Raw genomic sequence first — 21,518 nt, 5'->3', positions numbered from 1 at the left:
AAAATATTATCGATGTAACGACATATCGACGGAATAAATGTTGGTGGTTAGACACTGGACTCGCATTCGGGAGGACGACGGTTCAATCCCGCGTCCGGCCATCCTGATTTAGGTTTTCCGTGATTTCCCTAAATCGCTCCAGGCAAATGCCGGGATGGTTCCTTTCAAAGGGCACGGCCGACTTCCTTCCCCGTCCTTCCCTAATCCGATGAGACCGATGACCTCGCAGTCTGGTCTCCTTCCCCAAAACAACCAACCAACCAACCAATAAATGTTGAATTACCAGCCAAACAAATATCTGCTGCACACTGGAAAAATATATTATCAGTTTAAGTATTGATTCATTATTAGATATTCTGTACATCAACAAGCTAGCGGCCTGCTTATCCCCCTCAGAGCAAGAACTGAAAGGAAAAGGTTGCACGTTCTCTCTTGGCAATAACCACTTTGCTAACAATGTTAACTACAGGTTAAGTGGCACAATAAAAGGTGTCTGGTGTGTCCGTCGTTCAGTTTCGTCATGTATAGGATTTTTCGTGTCGACTTCCCTGCTTTTTCTTTTCTGCAAACGTCAGCGCCCTAGCAGTTGTACTGTCAAAATCGCATGGTGAAGTTAAACGTTGCAGTTTTGTTGGTACCGGCGAAAGCCGATTACTTCAGCATTTTCCGTCGCACGTCTCCGCCCACCGCTACGACCGATCTTGTCATTTAGATTTTTGTTCATCACTTTCAGTATCTCTTTTTGAAGAATGCCGATATGAAGAAATAGCATACTAGTTGCGTTAAAAATGGTTTTTTACGCAAATGTTGTGCTATTTCTTGACATCGGATACTTTGTTATTCGATTCACAGCGCCACGCCACCCCCCTCCTCCTCTCCCCCCCCCCCCCTTCTATGCATCCGAACTTCTTCTTTGAGCCATCTATATTTGCTTCACACAGTCAAAGAGAAAGACTGGACGTGATGAAAGCTCAAAAAGCAGTAAGACTCTTTCACACAGTGAAAGTAAAATTATGTTCTATTACAATTTCAATAGATTTAACTTCAAATATTTATCGAAAATTGCGAAAAAATAATATAAAATAAAAATATCGGCAGTCGATAAAGCCATTTCGATATCGATAGTTTTTGGAAAAATATCGATATATCTATATTTCTTCAACAGCCCTAACTCAGTGCACGCACCAAGTGCGTGAGTACTGCCTCCATGCAAAAATTACTGTAAATATATTAAAAATATGCATGCATTATACTTCTGAACAACACAGGCTCTGCAATATTGTATTTATCCGCTGACTCCGCGCAAGTGACCTTCAATTATCAGCTTTCAATTATTTAACGTGTGGAAGTTTGGGCCTGGCCGTGAGTCATGTTCGAATCCTAGTCCGGCACAAATTTTCATTGTCATCATTCCATTATACATCTGATTCCTTATTTACGACTGTGGATACATATCAAGTACATGAACAACAGGTGTGGTCGCCTGCGAAATGGCCAAATTTTGAAATGGATAATCCATAATTGACAAGCCTAAGTCTGTCCAACGATTGCGCCACATGAGCTCATGTCTGCTTAAATCTCTGATCGTTTTAGTTATTTTCAGGGCTTCCAATTAACCTTCTTTTGTTATTATACGTGAGAGCTATGGAGGAATAATCTGCGCACTTACGGTATTTTCTTTATTATGCCTAGCATATTTTACTGTCACACTTGCAAGATCGAGTGTCTGAAGTTGTTAATTTCAGCAACTTGTGCTGTACCACAACTCTCCCAATTCACTTTTCCCGGATGGAAGTGATGTTATGCAGGAAATTCTCTATCGGGAATAAGCGTATTTAGCACGTCATATGTATCTGGAGGTATGCAAATGGGAAGGACCGAGACCGACTTTCTATTCAACAGAGTAAGATGCTATCTTGACAACGTAATGGAATTTATATTTTAGTGTAACAGAGTAATGACAACATGCTCTAGAAGCACAGTTATCTACAGTGTGTCCATAAAGTCCCGCTACCGTTTCAAAAAATCATAAATTGCTAATTATTAGAGATAAAAAATCATGATTTGTTATAAAACGTTTACCAGCTCTCAAAGTTTTGCCCTCTGTCCTATGTTGCATATTTGACTTGAAGTGCATCAAAATGACGACAGACCAGGAGAAGGTGCAATGTGTCATCCGGCATGCAGAATCCATATATGTGACACTGGTACTGTGGAATTATCGACGCCAGTATGAGAGGGCACAACCGGCAAAAATAAGGATAACAGGATGGTTCAAAAACTTTAAGACAGACAGTGTCAAAGACCTTCCTCTAAATAGATGTCTCCATGCGTCCCAAGTACATGTTGACAGTGTGCAAGCCGCATTTCAGCGGACCCCACAGAGTCGTCATGCAACAAGCGAATTACAGGAAGCAAGATCAACTGTGCTTAAACTGTTACATAAGCGGATGCATTTTTGTGCACAAACTGCAAATTTTCCAAGAATTGCAGCCATGAGACCGTCCTCTGCTTTATGCACTCGCGTAATCCATGTAGGCCTTCATAAATGCCGATAATGAATACCGGAAAAAGTGTCTGGTTTCAGATGAAGCAACACGTCACATTTATGGACATGTGAGTCGTCACAACATTAGGAGTTTCGGCTCTGAAAACTCACGCAACAGACGTGAACACATCCGCGACAGCCCGAAGCTTAATGTTTACTGTGGCTAATGCACAATACGCTGTATGCCCATTTTTCTTCGCAGAGAAATCAGTAACGGGTGATATTCATCTGGACATGCTCGAACAATTTCTGCTACTACACATCGAAGAGCTGCAACCGTCCATCATCTTCCAGCTTTATGGTTCACCTCCGCATTGGAATTACAACGTGCGTGGGATATGCTGACTAACAAATTTCCTGAGAGGTAGATGAGTCGTGATGGTCCCATCGCATGGCGCCCACGCCATTAGATATCTATTTGTCGAGGACCGCATGTACGCGACATCAATCGATGACATTGCTACCCTTCGTGTACGAAACAATGGAACAATCAGAACTGCTGATCCATTGCTGGCCTGTAGATCGGCAGAACTCAAATACAGCTTTCACATTCTACGAGCAACGAGCAGGGCATATATTGACATTATGGAATAATAGTCAAAAACAGTAAAAAACTTTGAGAGCTGATAAATCTCTTACAACAAACCACGGTGCCCTAACGCTAGTAGATTTCAGGTTATGATTTTTTGAAATGACAGCCGGATTTTATGGGCACCCTATATTTGTGTTCAGATAAAAAAACTTCTTGGCAGATTAAAACTGTGTGCCGGACAAAGATTCGAACTCTGGATCTTTGCAAAGATCGCGAGTTCGAGTCTCGGTCCGGCACACAGTTTTAATCTGCCAGGAAGTTTCATATCAGCGCACACTCCGCTGCAGAGTGAAAATCTTATTCTGGATTGTTCAGATAGCTGAAATGCATAGTACCTGATTCTTGCACTGTTGTAATGGTCAAAATTAGTAATTTATATGAAGTTGTTAAATAATAGATTGCTTTTCTTATCAACATTTATTTAACTATTTACTGGTTTTCTGCTGACATTCGCAGAAATAAATACATTCGTGCAGTCAGTTAATATCTTACTGCAATTTGCAATCGGCCATGTCAATGAAACAGTTTGAATGTGCTTCAGTTAAATTTCATGCAACGGTAAACAAAGATTTTCTCTTGCGTCCGCTTGTAGCTCGGATAGAAAATTGATAGCACTGCTGTGTAATTTTTTCTGTTGATTCCTGCGATTTAAATTTTATTTAAAGCTGATTAAAGCTTTTACATTGCTGGTATCAATCACAAAACAAATACTACCGTGTGCTTTGTTTGTTAGGTAAAGCATATCGATACGCGTCTCGAACCTCAGTTCCATATTACTGTTCTAAGTTTAACCTGAATACCGTGCCGTCGACGGTGTGATATTCTGCCAGTTGAAGCTGATATTTCGCTACTGTTATTGCGGAAATGCAACAACTATTAAGCTCCTTACCTTTACCTTCTTTATTCCAAAAAATTATTGTCACGCAAAATGTAGCTCGCCAGTAGCAGTTCACAGATTGCAGCTACGTACTACAAGGAAACTGTGGTTAATGTTTGTAGTGAATTGTTGGAAGGTTTAAACCCATTTAATACTGACTTCGTTGATCCTAGGGAACTATCTTTGACAATGAAGAACCACTAAGCACCTTTTCCATCCAACCGCCTCATCTCTGCTGTGTTAGACCAAATTAATCTCAGTGCACTATGTACATGAATGCTTAGGTTCTGAAAATGTATAATATGCAACTGCGAATTTGAACATAAGTGGATTCTGACTTGCAGGAATTATATGTTCAATGCAAGTGTAACATCTATAATGTGCGAATCTAAACAAATACAGGGTGATTCAAAAAGAATACCACAACTTTAAAAATGTGTATTTAGTGAAAGAAACATAATATAACCTTCTGTTATACATCATTACAAAGAGTATTTAAAAAGGTTTTTTTTCACTCAAAAACAAGTTCAGAGATGTTCAATATGGCCCCCTCCAGACACAAGAGCAATATCAACCCGATACTCCAACTCGTTCCACACTCTCTGTAGCATATCAGGCGTAACAGTTTGGATAGCTGCTGTTATTTCTCGTTTCAAATCATCAATGGTGGCTGGGAGAGGTGGCCGAAACACCATATCCTTAACATACCCCCATAAGAAAAAATCGCAGGGGGTAAGATCAGGGCTTCTTGGAGGCCAGTGATGAAGTGCTCTGTCACGGGCTGCCTGGCGGCCGATCCATCGCCTCGGGTAGTTGACGTTCAGGTAGTTACGGACAGATAAGTGCCAATGTGGTGGCGCTCCATCCTGCTGAAATATGAATTGTTGTGCTTCTTGTTCGAGCTGAGGGAACAGCCAATTCTCTAACATCTCCAGATACTGTAGTCCAGTTACAGTAGCACCTTCGAAGAAAAAGGGACCAAAAACATTATTGGCTGAAATGGCACAGAAAACGTTCACCTTAGGCGAGTCACGTTCATACTGAGTTGTTTCCCGCGGATGCTCAGTGCCCCATATACAGACATTGTGACGGTTGACTTTCCCGTTAGTGTGGAAAGTTGCTTCATCACTAAACACAATCTTTGAAACGAAAGATTCATCTGTTTCCATTTGAGCAAGAATAAAGTCACAGAAATCGATTCTTTTAATCTTATCAGCTGCAGACAGTGCTTGAACCAATTTCAGACGATAAGGTTTCATAACTAACCTTTTTCGTAGGACTCTCCATACAGTTGATTGTGGAATTTGCAGCTCTCTGCTAGCTCTACGAGTCGATTTTCCTGGGCTGCGAACAAATGCTTGCTGGATGCGTGCTACATTTTCATCACTCGTTCTCGGCCGTCCAGAACTTTTCCCTTTGCACAAACACCCATTCTCTGTAAACTGTTTATACCAACGTTTAATACACCACCTATCAGGAGGTTTAACACCATACTTCGTTCGAAATGCACGCTGAACAACTGTCGTCGATTCACTTCTGCCGTACTCAATAACAGAAAAAGCTCTCTGTTGAGCGGTCGCCATCTTAGCATCAACTGACGCTGACGCCTAGTCAACAGCGCCTCAAGCGAACAAATGTACAACTAAATGAAACTTTATAGCTCCCTTAATTCGCCGACAGATAGTGCTTAGCTCTGCCTTTTGTCGTTGCAGAGTTTTAAATTCCTAAAGTTGTGGTATTCTTTTTGAATCACCCTGTATATTGAAAAGCAAAGAAAAGAGGGTACGCCACTGACTGCAGGGCAGCAGCATGCTAATTCAGCATTTGAAGGGAGGTGACTTGATAATAACTCCAAGAAATGTACAGTGCACATGCTGCTCGGCAACTTACCTTGTGAGGCTGAAGATAACAGGTTATCGTGAGACTTAGAAACGCAGCTACTGACCCAAGACATTTGGAGAGGGAAGTTCAGTTAAATAGAGTCGTATGCGTAGCATTGCTTGGTTTAGGCTTTTCAACGCATGGAATAGGTGTTAACTGATGAATACAGAAATAAATCACGGAAAAAATAAGTCACAGCTGAAAGAGGTCTGTTTTAGCTACCCTTTAGTTTAGTTCAAATTGTTGAAATGGCTCTGAGCACTATGGGACTCAACTTCTGAGGTCATCAGTCCGTAGAGCTTAGAACTACTTAAACCTAACTAACCTAAGGACATCACACACATCCATGCCCGAAGCAGGATTCGAACCTGCGACCGTAGCGGTTTAGTTTAGTCCGTAACATTTTACAAACAAGACTGACGTATAAGGTGTACTCGCTAAGTAACGCTATAGCTAATCCGCTAAGAGAATACGACAGTCCACTAGCAATGACGACATTAAGGGGTAACAGCATATGTAATTTATGAACTATTAGCGCAATGTGCAAGGAAGTAATTGTACCCACTACTCATACACACGGGTTTCAGTTTCACGAAGAAAGACATATTTCTCAACAGTCTAGTAAGTCAGTGATCGGCAGAAAGTCACTAATACATTTAAACTGACTGGATTCCCTATGAGAGAAGCTATGTGATCGTTGTATACAAAAAAGGATTTTGAATAATTGAGTGAATATCATAGCCCATATATGCACTAGGCTCCAACTCTAATCTAAAATCACCAAGGTACGGTCCATGTGAATTTACCATGCGTGAAAAGATCGTCGAAAGTTAGACATACTTGTACGTGAATGCAGCAACTTACACTGCTCTGCAAAACTCAAGGACGAGATAGATAAAGTAACACAGCATTTTAACAGCTCGCTGGAAATGAATGAAAGTGCGAGAGTATGTTGCCAGAGATCTTTCAGTCGTGCACAGAAAATTGAACGTCACATATGTTGCAGGACATCAAGCTCATATGTTAATGACATAAACTGAGTCACTTGGAAACGGCATAAAAGGCCGAAACCTTGGTAGTAATGAAATAAATAACAATACAGTCAAATGGCGGTGTGTTCATTTAAAAATTATTGTATGACTGTTGCTTAGCAACAAAAAAACTGTTTAATGTGTGACAACTTGCTATTATCGTCAATAAAATTAAAACTGTATAAAATAAATCTTAATAAGTGGAAGTGTCTACACCTCACTTCGCTTCTTACGTCGTACTTCAGCTAACATTTACTTTCTCAATTACGGAGTGAGGTCGAGAGTTAACAGTATAGTCTCCAAGAGTGAGATATGTTATATGCTGCAGCCTACAGCCGTATGGCACCGGCGCAGAATTAAATATGACGTTTTATATGTTAAAACGTAAGTCTCCAATTGCTGTTAAGTTCATGCATGTACATAACTAATGCTAATGTTGTGTAATATTGATAATGGAAGCAGTACCGATTAAAGTTTATCAATAATGAGTAAGTGGACCACAAGCAGCGTCATCTGTTGCTTTTGTTCTTAGTATTACGTTCGTTGGTTGTTCGCACGCAACGGTAGCTGAACACGACGCCATTAATTGTTTGCTTATAATGCTAATACCTCTCTGATTGCTTAGGCATAACGGCAACATTAGTCACCATGTAACTGTATGTCTTTTATTACTATCAATAATATATACTTATTACGAAAGATATTACACCTCTAAGATCAATCGCGGAGTATTTATTTATAACTCCCGACGGCAAATATCAATCATGGAAGTTCACCGCTGAAATTTTGGAAGCAAAATCATTCATTTAAAACAACAAAACAGTGATCGATAAGCAAAATGAATCTTTGAATCTACCGTAGAGTGTGCGCTATTACAAAAGTTTCTGACAGATTCCACCTGTCTGCTCGACCGGGACTCGAAATCCAACCCTTGACGTTTGTAGTCAGTCAATTAGTTAGTTATATGCTACTTAGATAATTTGAACGATTGTTTTATTGAAATGACGTGGAACGAGTCAGTTTACAGGACGTGTATATATGGTTAGCGTTAACAGTAATGAACACATTATTATTTTTAGTCCTACTCATGCAACTACACTTTTTTTGCTGGCTACCAGTTTTTATGTACAAATTCGTCAATAGAATAGACGGACTCGTCCAGAAGAAATGATTTTAAATTAGATTTAAAGCTTGCTTTACTACCTGTCAGACATTCGGGAGGACGACGGTTCAATCCCGCGTCCGGCCATCCTGATTTAGGTTTTCCGTGATTTCCCTAAATCACTCCAGGCAAATGCCGGGATGGTTCCTCTGAAAGGGCACGGACGACTTCCTTCCCCATCCTTCCCTAATCCGATGAGACCGATGACCACGCTGTCTGGTCTCCTTCCCCAAAACCAACCAACCAACCAACCAACCAACTACCTGTCAGACATTTTATATTATTGAACAAATGATCACTTGAGCTCATTTCAGAGCCATTGAAAGCTTTAACAATGGTGAATGAAGGTCATTTTTCCGTCTAGTATTGTAGGTATGGTCATCACTGTTCTTCTCAAATTGTGATGGATTATTTAGGAAGAATTTCATTAGCGAATGTATGTATTGCGACCGCGCAGTTAGAATGCCTAAGTCCTTGAAGAGGTATCTATATGACGTCCGTGGGTGAACGCCACGTATTATTCTTAATGTTCGCTTTTGTGCAGACAATACTTTCTTTCTAAGCGATGAGTTACCTCAGAAAATTATTCTGTAAGATATTATTGGCAGAATATACAAAGTGTGTCAGGAGGTTCATACGTTTGTTTCTAAAATTCGGAATTATATGTAAGAAGACCAAACGTATCTGAACTTAATTGTTTGAGAAACACAGTAATATACTTCGTCCAGTTCAAGTTTTCATCAATATGTACACCAAAACATTTCGAGCATTCTACCTTATTTATTGACTCTTGCTCTTGTGATACATCAGTTGTTAGTATCATTGTATTTGTTGTACTGAAGCGACTTTAGTGTCTTTTTTCAAAGTTTCGGGAGAGTCCATTTTCAAGAACCACTTAATAATTCTTTGGCAATATCATTTGCCAAATCTACTGTTGCTTTCTCTCTAACGGGATTTATTACAACACTAGTAACGCTTGCGAAAAGAACAAATTTTGCTTGTTGAATGTTAAGTCAACGCTCTAACCATCTGAGCTATCCCAGGCGCGCTCCAGAACCCCCTTTGACAGCTACAGTTACTCCGGTACCTCTCCCTTCGCCCAAAGGCAGGGCTTATCTTTCGAGTCCGGTCCGATACCGGGAAATCTGATAAAGTTTAACCATCTGGTAAACTGTGTCTGAGAGAAGGTGGCTTCCATTCTGCCAGTGGATGCCCATCGCTGTTCCTCCCGTACGTAACGCTTTCACGACACTCAAACAATTTCGCTATAACACAGTTTATTTTCCTGCTCCACACCACCCACAGCGATCATAACCTCAGACATGACGTTGTTAGCTATGTGCTAATGGTACAAGTGAGTTGCTATGTCACGCAGTTGCATGTGATAAATTTGCCCAATTCTGCAGAGGTTATTACATACTGAGCTTCATGTTACTTGCTTTATGTTTTACCTTGTAATTTCTGTTACTGTAATTAACTAACATTTATGGAAAAACTGAATAACTTAGAATTTATCAATAGAAACTACAAGCTCATCGCATGTTTCGTGACGCCTAAAGTACACACAATAGTTTTTGTTGCTACCTTCAGAACGAAGCTTGGTTTGGTACAGCGGTCCCTGCCAGTTCATCCTGTGCAAGCTTCTTCATCAGTACACAGCTACTGGAACCTACATCCATTTCAGCCTGCTTGCTATAGTCGGCGTTTGATCTCCCCCTACCATTTGTATCCCCCTCCCTCACTCATTGCTCCACAATCGAATTATCTTTTGATGCCTATATTCTATCAGCTGATCTTTTATGTTAGTCAATTTGTGCCATGATGTTCGTTTCTCACCAATTCGAGTCACTAATGAAAAGTTCGGCGTAGGTATTAAAATCCATGGAGAAGAAATAAAAACTTTGAGGTTGTAATTCTGTCAGAGACAGCAAAGGACTTGGAAGAGCAGTTGAACGGAATGGACAGTGTCTTGAAAGGAGGGTATAAGATGAACATCAACAAAAGCAAAACGAGGATAATGGAATGTAGTCGAATTAAGTCTGGTGATGCTGAGGGAATTAGATTAGGAAATGAGACACTTAAAGTAGTAAAGGAGTTTTGCTATTTGGGGAGCAAAATAACTGATGATGGTCGAAGTAGAGAGGATATAAAATGTAGACTGGCAATGGCAGGGAATGTGTTTCTGAAGAAGAGAAATTTGTTAACATCGAGTATAGATTTAAGTGTCAGGAAGTCGTTTCTGAAAGTATTTGTATGGAGTGTAGCCACGTATGGAAGTGAAACATGGACGCTAAATAGTTGAGACAAGAAGAGAATAGAAGCTTTCGAAATGTGGTGCTATAGAGGAATGCTGAAGATTAGATGGGTAGATCACATAACTAACGAGGAGGTATTGAATAGAATTGGGGAGAAGAGGAGTTTGTGGCACAACTTGACTAGAAGAAGGGATCGTTTGGTAGGACATGTTCTGAGGCATCAAGGGATCACAAATTTAGCATTGGAGGGCAGCGTGGAGGGTAAAAATCGTAGAGGGAGACCAAGAGATCAATACACTAAGCAAATTCAGAAGGATGTAGGCTGCAGTAGGTACTGGCAGATGAAGAAGCTTGCACAGGACAGAGTATCATGGAGAGCTGCATCAAACCAGTCTCAGGACTGAAGACCAGAACAACAACAACAACAACAACTCTTGATTCGTTATTCGCTCTGCTCTACCAATCTTCTGTTTTCTCCTGTAGTATCACATTTCAAAAGCATTTCTTACTGTCAATACTGCTTATCGCCCACGTTTCTGGAAAAGGCTACGCTCAGACAAATATCGAGCGAGGTGGCGTAGTGTTTAGCACACTGGGCTTGCATTCGGGAGGACGACGGTTCAAACCCGCGTCCGGCCGTCCTGATTTAGGTTTTCCGTGATTTCTCTAAATCGCTTCAGGCAAATGAAGGACCGTTCCTTTGAAAGGTCACGGCCGATTTGCTTCCCCATCCTGCCCTAATCCGAGCTTGTGTTCCGTATCTAATGACTTCGTTGTCGACGGGACGCTAAACACCAATCTCCTCCTCCTCCAGACAATTACTTGCAGAAATCATTTCGTGACACTTAAATTTGGATTAGATGTAAATACATTTACTTGTTTCAGAAAAGCTTTTCTTGCTATATCCAGTCTGCATTTGTATCCTCTTTAGTTCTGACATCATAGTTATCTTGCTACACAAATAGCATAACACATCTACTACTTTTAGTGTATTACTTACTCGTGTAATTCCTTCAGCATCGCCTTATTTAACTGGAGAACACTCCATTAACCTTGTTTTACTTTCACTAATATACATCTTAGAACCTTTTTTCAAGACACTTTCTACTCCGTTCAGCCTATTTTCCAGTACCACTGCCGTCTCTGACAGAATTATGTATCGGCTAACCTTAAAATTTTTATTTCTTCTTCCCGAACTCGAATTCCTTCCCCAACTTCTCTTTCACTTCCTTTACATCTACATCTACATCTACATCTATACTCCGCAAGCCACCTGAGGTTGTGTGGCGGAGGGTACCTATCGGTTCTCCATTCTATTGCAGTCTCGTATTGTTCGTGAAAAGAAAGATTGTTGGTATGCCTCTGTGTGGGCTCTAATCTCTCTCATTTTATCCTCATGGTCTCTTCGCGAGGTATACGTAGGAGGGAGCAATATACTGCTTGACTCCTCGGTGAAAGTATGTTCTCGAAACTTCAACAAAAGCCCGTACCGAGCTACTGAGTGTCTCTCCTGCAAAGTCTTCCAATACAGTTTATCTATCATCTCCGTAACGCTTTCGCGATTACTAAATGATCCTGTAACGAAGCGCGCTGCTCTCCGTTGGATCTTCTCTATCTCTTCTATCAACCCTATCTGGTACGGATCCCACACAGCTGAGCAGCATTCAAGCAGAGGGCGAACAAGTGTACTGTAACCTACTTCCTTTGTTTTCGGACTGCATTTCCTTAGGATTCTTCCAATGAATCTCAGTCTGGCATCTGCTTTACCGGCGATTAATTTTATATGGTCATTCGATTTTAGATCACTCCAAATGCCTACTCCCAGATAATTTATGGAGTTAACTGCTTCCAGTTGCTAACCTGCTATATTATAGCTAAATGATAAGGATCTTTCTTTCTATGTATTCGCATCACATTCCCTGCACCATGCGTCAATTCGTTGCAGATCCTCCTGCATTTCAGTACAACTTTCCACTGTTACGACCTTTCGATATACTACAGCATCATCCGCAAAAAGCCTCAGTGAACTTCCGATGTTATCCACAAGGTCATTTATGTATATTGTGAATAGCAACGGTCCTAAGACACTCCCCTGCGGCACACCTGAATCACTCTTACTTCGGAAGACTTCTCTCCGTTGAGAATGGCATGCTGCGTTGTGTTATCTAGGAACTCCTCAATCCAATCACACAATTGGTCTGAAAATCTATATGCTCTTACTTTGTTCATTAAACGACTGTGGGGAACTGTATCAAACGCCATCGAAAATCAAGAACCAAGGCATCTACCCGGGAACCCGTGTCTATGGCCCTCTGAGTCTCGTGGACAAATAGCGCAAGCTGGGTTTCACACGATCGTCTTTTTTCGAAACCCATGCTGATTCCTACAGAGTAGATTTGTAGTCTCCAGAAAAGTCATTATACTCGAACTTACTACCTGCTCATTTAATAAAAAGGGAATAGTTAACAAGCCTGTCTTAGTCGCTTTTTCCAAAACTGCCTCAACTCTTTATAATTGCCTAAACAAAAGTCAAAAAGTAAAAATGGAAAGTGCGTGTTAAGAGTAATGTCGTGACAAGTGTAAGAAATTACGTTCTTTGGGGACGTGCGCCAAGCGCTAAGCAGTCGGAACACTCGTTTTGCTAGTCTGATGAATGAACGCCGCGAGAGTGAAACTCACTGAAATGGAGCGAAATGATTTGGCTTGCCACGACGGCCCTTACTGGCTGCGTGCCGGCTGTGTTCTCAGAGGCGCTGCCCCATAGCGGGCCGTTCTTTACGGCGATGCTAACTCAAAACCTTACTAGCTAGCCAAGAGTTAGCCCCCGCACACGAAAATGCCTTGAATCCCCACACTTGCTATACGACGCTTTTGACGCAGTAAAAGAAGTAGTACCACGATGAAACTGCTGAGTTTGCAGGTACGGAACAGTGCCAGGTTGGCACGTGATCGATACTGGTTTCAGGTCAGTGAGATACTGTGTAAGCGTAAGCTCATATGGTTCACTACAGACAAGCTACCTCAAGCAAGCGAAGCTTTGTGCAGCTAAACTGACAGCCTGTGAGACTGAGTGACTCGGAGGTTTCACTAGTAAACGTCCCTCGACAGTAAATACCAGCTTGTAGCTAATTATAGTGTCTCATAACGATATAGACATCTCGTCAGAGACAGCCATGCAGCCAGGGGCAGTCTCTCGTCAGAGGGCAGTATAACATACAACACTGGCCACGGCGGATAACCCATGTCACGTTGTGCCTTCTAGTGAAGATACTGTTTCAAAGTATTTAACAAATCTGGAGTCATTAGTTAATGATTATTAGAGATCAACAAAGATAATTTTAAAATTCGGGATGCCAACCGGAATTCGAAAATATGCTCCCGTGAGCGAGCGTGGAATCAAGACTGAGTCATTTTTCGCTGTTCTAGGAGAATGTCACGGTTGCGCTCGATAGGCGGAGGCTTCATATCAGGTCGTGGAATCCGTAACTAGTTGGAGATGCTGTTTAGTGAAACAAACTGACTTGGTGAGGTTAACTTAAATCAATAAAAAAAGAAACATTTACCCTCAAACTTAAAAAGAAACTCGTAGAATCACTAATACTCCCCGTACTTGATTATTCTGATCCTGTTGCTCAACGACGCCCACTGGAACTGGCGTTGAATGATAGCGTCTGATACATTTGTAGCGTTCGCTGTTTCGACCATATCACTCCTGCCTATAAACAGTTACCTTGGCTAGTGCTGATAAGAGAAGACACAATGATACCCCGTGTTCGCTCTCAGTGCTTAATTTCTAAACTTTTAGGTGCCGGAACGCGCCCCCTTCTACCACTTCACCCCCCCCCCCCCCCCCCCCGCCTGCCACAGAGAGAGACTTGTGACAAGACTTACAATGGCTTACGTTATTTATTTCTCATTGACACACATAACATGAGACGTCGCCTTGCTACTACATCGCTGAGGTTGTTGGCAGTCGTAAACAAAAGGCGATATGTACCGATCACAACTTTGGAATGATACTCAACTTATCTTGGGTATACTGTACGTGCGTACACAACACAAAACACACACACACACACACACGCACACGCACACACAGTACCTCCTGTCCATCACATCACGTTGGCGACCCACTGTCACGATCACTTGTGCTGGCGCAGCGGCAAATTATAGTTACTTTGTGATTTAATACACGTGTACTATTTCAAATCTCCGGTGCTGAACTGTTAAAGAAAAATTAAAAAAAAAAGTCTCTGAGAGGTGCCGGAACGCGTTCCGGCCGAAAATAAGCCCTGTTCGCTCTATCACCTTTCCTATTACAGCGCTTGTTTTCAACAAAGAAATCCTTAGCATACCACCAAATAATACATTCATCTTCTCAAAATCATTTTCTGTCTCAGAAATACGACTTTGATATAATCTTCCTCAAACTGTCAGAGAAATTAAATTTCTTTCAAAAAAAAGAAAAAATTTAACTGTGCACTTTCTATCGCAACAGCTGTCTCTTCCATTTGCTTGTCCGCAGTTCAATCTTGTCAACACCTCTTTCCCCTACACTTTTACACCGCTTTCTACTGAATTCTGTTCTTATTGCCAGCTATTGTTAATGCCATTTACCATTTTCTGCTCTTTCATTACCCCTTCTACATCTACATGACATCTACATCTACATGATTACTCTGCAATTCATACTTAAGTAGCTGGCAGTTGGTTCAAAGAACTACCTTTAACATATTTCACTACCGTTCCACTCTCGAACAGCGCGCAGGAGACATGAACATTTCAATCTTTCCTTGCGAGCTCTATTTGTCTTATTTTATCATGATGATAATTTCTCCCTATGTAGGCGACCTAACAAAATATTTTCACACTCTGAGGAGAAAGCTGCTGATTGAAACTTCAGGAGAAGGTCCTGCCGCAGCGAATAACGCCTTTGTTTTAAAGACTGCCGTCCCAATTCGTGTATCATACCCATGGCACTCTCTTCTGTATTTCACGATAATACAGAACGAACTGCTCTTCTTCGAATTTTTTAGATGTTCTCCATCTATCCTATCTCATGCAGATTCCACACCGCACAGTAATACTCTAGAAGAGGGTGGACAAGCGTAGTGCAAGCAGTCTCTCTAGCAGACCTGTTACATTTTCTAAGTGATCTTTGATTTTACGTTCCCCACATTATCTATGTGTATTAAGTTATTCGTAATTGTAAATCCTAAATATTATATTTACAACCTTTGGATTTCGGTGACTTATCATGTAACTGAAATTTAGCGGATTCTTTTCAGTGTTCATGTGGATGACTTCACACTTAGTTGTCACTTTTTGCAGCATAAAAATATCTCGTCTAAATCATTTGGCAATTCTGATGATCTGATCACTTTACATGCAGGAAAATGACAACATAATCTGCAAACAATCTCAGAAGGCTGCTCAGATTGTCTCCTAAACCGTTTACGTAGATCAGGAACAAAAGAGGGCCTATAACACATCATTTGGTAACTCCAGATCTTACTTATGTTTTACTCGGGGGCTGTATATGATTGCCAGGTATGGAGTTACTGTTATTAGCATACTCTGAAAGGAACCTTACTAGCACACAATCTGGACCAGAAGCCTTGCCTTTCTTAAACGTTTTAAGCTTCTTCGCAACTCCAAGGATATCTACTTCTAAGTTTCTCATGCTGTCATTTGTTCTTGATTCGGATTCTGGAGTATTTGCTTCGTCCTATTTTGTGAAGAAATTTCGGAAAACCGTGTATAGTAATTCTGCTTTGCTGGCACTGCCGCCAGTAGCATCACCATTGCTATCACGCAGCTAAGGTACTGATTGCTTCTTGCCACTCGTTTACCTTACATACGACCTGAATCTCTTTGGGCTTCCTACAAGATTTCGCGACAGAGATTCGTTGTAGAAACTCACTTTGAAGTTCGCGCTAAATTTCGAGCTTCTATAAAATTTTCTCAACCTTGGGGTTTTGCGTTCTTATAAATTTGGCATGCCGGTGCTTCTGCAATAGTGTTCTGATCTGTTTTGTGCACCATCGGGAATGAGCACCATCTCTTCTTAATTTATCTGGTATGTATCTCTCAATTGTCGTCTATACTATTTCTTTGAATTAAAACCACGTCTGGTCTATATTTACATAGATTGGAAGAAGTGGAGACTGTCTCATAGGAAAGTGTCAAGCGAATTTTTAATTCTTTTTTTAAAAAATAGAGGTACTTTATTTTTGGTGGGTTTAGATGTTACGGTATTTATTCTAGCCACAACAACCTTGTGATGACAATTCCCTGGAATTGCCCTCATGTTTCTTCTTTGCTGAGGATTATTTGTGGCTAAGATACTAAGTACATTTTCGAAACCATTTATATCTCGCTTTGGCTCCTGAACTAATTGTTCGAAACAAGTTTTCTGGGAAATCATTTGGTACAATTTGGACGACGTTTTATGCCCACCGCGTGCTTTAAACATGTATTTTTGCCAACATATCTACAGTAGACTGAAGTCACCACCAGCTATAATTATGTCACTGTGTTGCCTATTTGAAATAAGACTCAGGTTTTCTTTGAATTGTTCAGCAACTGTATCATCTGAGGATGGGGTCGGTAAAACGAACCAATTATTAATTTATTCCGGTTGTCAAGTATACCCATACTAACTCACAGAAACTATCTACTTCACTTTCACTGTAAGATAAACCACTTCCGACAGTAGTAAACATTCCACCACCAACTGCATTTAATCGATCCTTTCTGAACACGGTCAGGTCCTTGGAAAAGAATTCAGCTGAATCTATTTCCGGATCTAGACAGCTTTCCGTACCTACAACGATTCGAAATTCAGTGCTTTCCATTAGCGCTTGGGAGTTCTGGATCTTTTCCAACACAGGTACGACAGTTTACAAGTACACTACTGATTATTCCTATATCTACCCTCTTCCTGTGTTGGCCATGCACGCTTTTAGATTGACAATGTTTCTGAAATTTTCCGAGACCCGCTAACCTAAGAAACCGACCAGTCCGCTCCACACAGTCCACCTGTCCGTGTTGCTAACTTCTGTGTGTAGTGGACTACTGACCTATTTAGCGGAACCCGGGAACCTACCACCCTATGGCGGAAGTCGACGAATCTACAACCTACACGGCCACAAAACCGTCTGAGCCTCTGATTCAGCCCCTTCACTCGGCTCTGTACCAAATGGCGTCTATCGGTTCTGTCAACGATACAACAAATGGTGAGCTCCGCCTTCACCTCGCAAGCAAGACTGGCAGTCTTTACTACTTTAGCTAGCTGCACGAAACCAGAGAGAAGCTCTTGTGATCCAAAGCGACGCACGTATCATTACAAGCTCCGCCTGTGGCTGGCTGCACCCTGAGGTTTTCATGGCGTCCAGAAGCGCCCGTTCCACATACGTAATGACTCCTCCCGGTATGAACACAGAGGGCATACTGGATTCCTTCCCCTACTTCAGGGCACATCCCTACCGTAGGAAGTCCCAACAACCAGTACTCCCACCCCTTGTGAATTCCCAGACCTTTCAGGCCAAGAGAATTCCTCTGGAACAGGGCAAGCGACTTCATCTGCCTCAGGGTCTTCTTAAGGTGTTTCTAATAATACTAAATGTACTAAACTAATAAATATTATTGTTATTCTTGATGACCTTTATTATTATTATTAATGCCAACTTTTGTTGTTGTATGTGAATGTGTATTATTGTACGTGTACAAGCATGTTTTGGTATGTGTCGTTCCTGGTCAGATGTGAGAAAACGCCTTAAGGCCCTAATCTGGACTGGTTAGATAAAAAATAAACGAATTTCGTTTGTTTCCGTGGAAATACGGAATGTAGGGTTTCTGTGTGATTTTTGACCTATTGAGATTATAATGTTATCCTGTTCGGTATGTGTTGAGATTATCGGCGGATGTTGTTAGCAACCAGCTGGAAGCGATGTATTGACTGTTAGCGGTGTACTTTTTCCATTCCAGAGGTCGAGTCTCGGAACGTTTCTGAATCCTGTTAGATACTTTCGGGGCATTAAATACTGGATTTGGATCACTGACATTTTCACCCTGCCTCGCGAACTGAAGAATCTGGTGACCCTTTTTAACACTCTTTTGTAAACGTGGCTGTGCGGCAAATTAATCCCAGTCCTCCAACAAATGTATTCTAGTTAGTCTTCATAGCACTACGTCACTTGGAGGTCAAATCTTCTACGTTAGTAGGTCACTTAATTTTCCTCTTCAGTTTCTTCCTGCACGGTCAACGTTCCGACCTCTATACTGGTAACGTCTTTAGGCTTTAGATATGTATTTAGCTGAACGGGAACGACAGAAGAACCCAATGAATGTCTGCCGGCCGCGGTGGCCGTGCGGTTCTAGGCGCTTCAGTACGGAACCGCGTGACTGCTACGGTCGCAGGTTCGAATCCTGCCTCGGGCATGGATGTGTGTGATTTACTCAGGTTAGTCAGGTTTAAGTAGTTCTAAGTTCTAGGGCACTGATGACATAAGATGTTAAGTCCCATAGTGCTCAGAGCCATTTGAACCATTTGAACCAATGAATGTCTCAGCAGAGGGATCGAGATGCCGATCGTGTAGTAGAAATTGAATAGAGACATGACACGTCCTAACAACATACAAGACTTTACCATCAATGACAACGATGACGAAAGCCAACAGACTTACTTTCTACTCGTACGTCAATTACTTTGCATAAAAAAAGAAAACGCTTAACTCATCCCGAACAGGTCATGAAGGCCCAACGGTACCGACCTTCTGCCATGTCATCCTCAGCCCATAGGCGTCACTGGATGCGGATATGGAGGGCCGTGTGGTCAGCACAGCGCTCCCCAGGCCGTATGTCAGTTTCCGAGACCGGACACTTTGTGTCAAGAGTGTGTAGATTCTGGCCGGGGTGCAGATAGTTAGTGCAGCACCATAGAATCTGCTAGAACGAGAGGAAGGTATGTTTCATGTCGTCGACAAGTCCAGATATATCTTAGGATGTATTATCATCCACAAAATCGAATACGTATATGTACGAGACACAGAAAGACACACATATTGTAACAGGTTTTTACGCCTACAGACCGCAATCATCACTGTACTTCTAGAAAGCACGAGTAGCTACATCGACCCGCACGACAGCAGCTGCACCGTAGTTGTGGCACGCTTGTGACGTTTCACACGGACGCGGCAAATTAGCCCTTGGCAAGAATCACTCTTTGGGCTCCATAACCGTTCAGTTGGGAAAAGGACTTTAGGCCTCTTCGTGGGAGCACTCACGGTGAACAAGACTCCATGCTAGCCGAGTCACGCGGTGCCTCTGCGTGAGATAAATGTCTATCGTTGGTGAGAATACTTAGTGACTTGTCGATTCTAACAGGAGGAGTCTGATACAAGACCAGCTAGAAGCCGTACAGATAAATATTTTCACGCGCTTATTATACAGTAACGACTTTTTTAATTTATTTATTTGACCTTCGGTTTTTTTCATTACAGTTACCTACAAATACAAACCTTCTCTGCTGAGGTAACGTTCATACTAACGATTACAGTGTTTTAAGATAGCCTTGGGTTCTAGTCTTCCGGAAATAACTATTACATCCGTGAACCGTGTAGGCTTTCTGTAAAACTGTACTACACAACGTCTTTTCGTAAGCTGGTCTATTCGGCGTTGTGCTGAGAAACCACGGGGTGAGGCAGCTGAGCGATTAGTTTGAAGATCCGTAAAGATCCCACTACTAAAAGAGTGCTGGCCGTTAAGAAGCCCACTGCACCCATAGTGTGTAGCTGTTTTAGGAGGTTGTCTGCCTTGGTTTTCGCCGGACGGGGTGGCCGAGCGGTTCTAGGCGCTACAGTCTGGAACCGCGCGACCGCTACGGTCGCAGGTTCGAATCCTGCCTCGGGCATGGATGTGTGTGGTGTCCTTAGGTTAGTTAGGTTTAAGTAGTTCGAAGCTCTAGGGGACTGATGGCCACAGAAGTTCAGTCCCATAGTGCTCAGAGCCATTTGAACCATTTTTTTGCCTTGGTTTTCGTCAGTGAACACAGAGAAGTACTGTGATTTATGTCCTCCTCGACTCTTCATACACAATGTGGGATGGGGAGGTCTTTCCTGCCAATTGCGTTCAACTGTTGTTCTAAACAGTCATGCTTAAACTTCATCTGAGTAATTATTGTATATAATCTTCTTGTAAGACTCCTCTTCGTCAACAACTTCTTGCAGGCACTTCCGAATGTATCATCCTACAAATTCTGCCTCTAGTTAGCGACAGAGTTTGCCATTCCTCATTCCATCATGTACTTTGTTGCATTCTGAGTACTGCAATCATGTCAGAATGTGGAATACAGTAGTGCTCGCTGCGGCGTGTTTTGCAAGTTAATTCGCCAAATGGTTGACATATAGATCGCAGTAGCTCTTTGTCCATGATAAGGATTCCGGCCCAACGTCGTAGCAGTTAGGTAGCCTAGCCCTTACTGTTACTCAATGTGTTCTCCCTCGAGGAATTACGTCCACAGCCCTGAAATGACGTGATGGGTGACACTGACACTCACAGCGACTAAAGCAACCTAATAAGCAGATTCCATCTCGTACGTCATTAAATCCTTTCACTACCAGTTCTTTTTCAGAAGCAAGACATTAATGTATGGTTATTTTAAGTAATGCCGTCGTCAAAAGTAACAATATAAAAAAGGTTTCCTACCGTTTCGTCTGCCGACGCGGAAAGACGGGAGCATATGTGTCCCACAAGTAATTGACGTATCTCTGTGTCCCAGTAGTTATTAAATGAATGATTTGTAGGTAGGTTGTTTAGGTTCTTATGTTGGTAAAGCCACGTAGCGCTCTGTATGAAAATCGCTGACTGCTCTGTGTGCAGTCTGTGGCTCGTTGGACTCACTGTTGGAATATTCGCTAGTGCAGTGTCGGGCTGTTGGATGTGACCAGCGTTTAGCGTTGGGCAGTTGAAGGTGAGCCACCAGCAGTGGTGGATGTGGGGAGAGAGATGGCGGAGTTTTCAGAGCGGATGATCTGGACGTGTGTCCGTCAGAAAAGCGAAATTTGTAAGACTGGATGTCATGAACTGATGTATATATTATGACTTTTGAACACTATTAAGGTAAATACATTGTTTGTTCTCTATCAAAATCTTTCATTTAATAACTATGCC

The sequence above is a fragment of the Schistocerca nitens genome, chromosome 2 (genome assembly GCF_023898315.1).
Source record: "Schistocerca nitens isolate TAMUIC-IGC-003100 chromosome 2, iqSchNite1.1, whole genome shotgun sequence".
NCBI classification, from domain to species: Eukaryota; Metazoa; Arthropoda; class Insecta; order Orthoptera; family Acrididae; genus Schistocerca; species Schistocerca nitens.
This window is presented reverse-complemented; position numbering follows the sequence as displayed.